The 3310-nt window shown below is 42.1% G+C and overlaps 1 non-coding gene across 1 annotated transcript; it reads left to right on the top strand.

The window, feature by feature from the left end:
- The first annotated feature begins 2594 nt into the window (after positions 1–2594).
- Positions 2595–2698, top strand: LOC148546360 (small nucleolar RNA R71). The gene has a single exon (XR_015900267.1). It is a non-coding gene; the product is annotated as a small nucleolar RNA R71 (small nucleolar RNA).
- Positions 2699–3310: the final 612 nt, after the last annotated feature.

Genomic DNA, 3310 nt, shown 5'->3' with positions numbered 1-3310 from the left:
TCCATATTGGTTGTCCTTAATGAATGTGCATAATTCTAATAAATCATAGTCACTTTGGCTCTTTGATTCTAAACAAAGTTACTACCCTAAGTGATTGAAACCAAAGTATTAAAACATGCGAATGGTATACTTGTCATGAATTTTGAAATCCAGAGGAACTTCTTGCTTTTCATAAACTGTGTTCAAAAGGAACACCAAACTTAATGTTTGGTCGTGCACCTTGAATGAAAGATGGACTCCAATTTGAGTAAGATTTGGGAGTGCCTTCAGGCACACCAAACTTAGAGACCAATTGTAATTTACATGCAAAGTTTAGTGCACTTTATCAATAGTTGTCCTGAGGATTCAAGTTCATGCATAAGAAACCATGCTTTATTAGATGTAAGCAAAGCACTAAAGATTAAGGATACTAAAAACATGGGTTGCCTCCCATGAAGCGCTTCTTTAACGTCACTAGCTTGACGGTTGTCCCTTGTTAGGGTGGATTGTAGTGCTTGACGTCTTCTCCTCTCACTATGCAAACGTCCCCACTTGATTCCTTCATGACCTCTAAATGTTCCATAGAAAGAACTTTCCTGATTGTGAACACTTGAGGGCGCTGGGAAGGAATTGTTTTGAGGCCAGGTGGGATTGGCAGATAATGACTTGATATCACTTTATCTCCCGGGGAGAAACCTTCAGTGGGAATTTTCTTGTTTCTCCACCCTCTTGGCAATTTCTTTACAATTCTTCCCTTTCTCTTGAAGCTTTCTTCATTGACCCTTATGCTGGGAGGATCCTTCTGATCTGTTTCTATTGATTCTTGTGGCTTTAACTCTTGCAATTCTTGTTTGCTTTCCAAGGACTGTTTCAGAGTTTCAGCTGCCGGATTGCTTTCCTCCAAACACAGATGGCTACTCTCATCCTTAGGCTTTTCATGTTCTGGTTCAGGCTCAGATGCAGGTTTGAAAACATTGAAAATGAGCTGTTCATCATGTATTCTCAAAATTAGCTCTCCTTGTTCTACATCTATGAGTGCTCTAGCAGTGGCTAGAAATGGCCTCCCCAGAATGATGGGGTGTAGGTAGCTTTCCTCCATGTCCAAAATGACAAAGTCTGTGGGGAAAAAATAGTTTCCCACTTTCACCAGCACATTCTCAACTACCCCTTCAGCTTGCTTCTGAGTTTTGTCAGCCAGTTGTATGATTACATCAGTGGATCTCACCTCATTCAGTTGTAGCCTCTTCATAAGAGTCAGAGGCATCACATTTATGCTAGCTCCTAGATCACAGAGTCCTTTGTCAATTTTTGTTTCTCCTATGATGCAGGGGATATGAAAACTTCCTGGGTCTGTTTTCGTAGAGATTATATCCTTCTTGATGAGGGCACTGCATTCTTTGTTCATTATTACAGTTTGTCCTCCCTTTAAAACTCTTTTCTTGCTCAGCAATTCCTTTAAATACTTGATATGTGTTGGCATCTGCTGGAGAGTCTCAAGAAAGGGAATGTTGATATGGAGAGACTTAAATGTCTCTAAAAACCTTGAATAGGTTTTCCCCTTTTCACTTCCTCCTAACCTCTGAGGAAATGGTGCTTTTGGTTGGTATATTTCCAGCATGCCTTTTTGCAGTTCCTTGGCTTGCTCAGTTTCACTTTCCTGCTTAGCTTCCTCCACACCTTCCTTCAAGATTTCTGGCTCCTGTTTTGAGGGTCTGATTCCTTCTTCTTCTGAGACTTCCTTCAATATGGTGATGGCCTTGCATTATTCCCATCTCACTCTCTTTTGTTCCCCTTTAGGATTCTTTTCTGTGTCACTAGGGAACACTGCAGTTGATTTGGGGGCCTGTTGAGATAGCTCTCCTACTTGAGACTCCATCCTCTTGAGTTTTTCACCATGGTTCCTTAAGGTAGCTCTCACATCATCCCTGAAGCTTTTCAATTCGGTTATGTCTTGACTCATGGTTGCCATCATTCCTTCTATCCGGTTTAATTGATCTTGAAATTGTTGGTTCGGATTAGGTTGGGTAGGTTGATTATTTTGGCCATGATATGGTGGTTGGGAGTAAGTGTTTTGTGTGGCTTGGTATGATCTTTGGTTGGAGTTTTGGTATGTGGGATTGTTATGTGTGTTGTGGTTGTAAGGTTTGTGGTTTTGTGGTTGGGTTTGTTGGTTCCCCCACCCAAAGTTTGGGTGATTTTTCCATCCTGGGTTGTAAGTGTTGGAATGTGGATCATATGATTGTCTTTGTTGGTTTCCCACATAGTTGGCCTCTTCCCAATCACCTCCTTCAATGCTTACTTCCTCTTGATCTTGTGTGTGTATTGCAGCCACTTGCTTTGTTTCTAATTGCCTGGTAAGCTCTGCTAGTTGCTTGGCAAACACCTTGTTTTGGGCTAAAATTGTATCAACATGGTTCAGCTCCATGACTCCCTTAGTGTTGTGCCTCTCTGATGCATAGTAGTACTCATTCTCAGCCACTGTCTCAATCACTTCAATGGCTTCTTCCACAGTCTTTTTCCTGTTCAATGAACCTCCTGATGAATGGTCTACAGCCTTCCTTGATTCATAAGAGAGTCCATCATAGAAAATATGCAATTGCACCCAATCATGGAACATGTCTGGTGGGCATTTCCTCGTCAAATCCTTGAATCTCTCCCATGCCTCGTAGAGAGTTTCACCATCTTGTTGTCTAAAAGTTTGAACCTCAGATCGAAGCCTATTGACCTTTTGTGGGGGGTAGAAACGTGCCAGAAACTTGCTTTCCACCTCATCCCATGTTGTTAGACTCCCCCTTGGGAATGATTCCAGCCACTTAGCTGCTTTGTCCCTAAGTGAAAATGGGAACAAAAGCAGTTTATAGGCATCTTCCTGGACTCCATTGGACTTCACAGTGTCACAAATTCTCAGGAATTTTGTGAGATGTTGGTTGGGATCTTCATTAGCACTCCCACCAAATGAACAATGATTCTCCACAAGTGATATTAGCTGTGGTTTGAGCTCAAAATTGTTGGCCTGAATGGGTGGTTTCTGAATGCTGCTACCACAATTCCCAGAGGTTGGGTTTATGTATGAACTAAGAACCCTCCTCTCAGGAATGGCATTGTTTCCATCAGCTCTCTCATGGTTGTGAACTTCTCTATCCATGTTGAGATCTAGAGCTTCCTCAAAATTGTCCTCAGATTCTCCTTCAGATTCTTCTTCTCCCAGTACTCTCTTCCCTCTTGCTTCCCTTCTAAGTCTATGAAGGGTCCTCTCTGGTTCGGTATATGGAGGAGTTGATGTCTCTCCTCTCCTACCTGTCATACAAGAACACAGAACAGGCAACAAACA

The sequence above is a fragment of the Arachis ipaensis genome, chromosome B9, assembly GCF_059453495.1.
Source record: "Arachis ipaensis isolate K30076 ecotype BB chromosome B9, ASM5945349v1, whole genome shotgun sequence".
In the NCBI taxonomy this organism is placed as follows: Eukaryota; Viridiplantae; Streptophyta; class Magnoliopsida; order Fabales; family Fabaceae; genus Arachis; species Arachis ipaensis.
The sequence above is the reverse complement of the archived record's forward strand: the minus strand, read 5'-3'. Positions and strand labels throughout refer to the sequence as shown.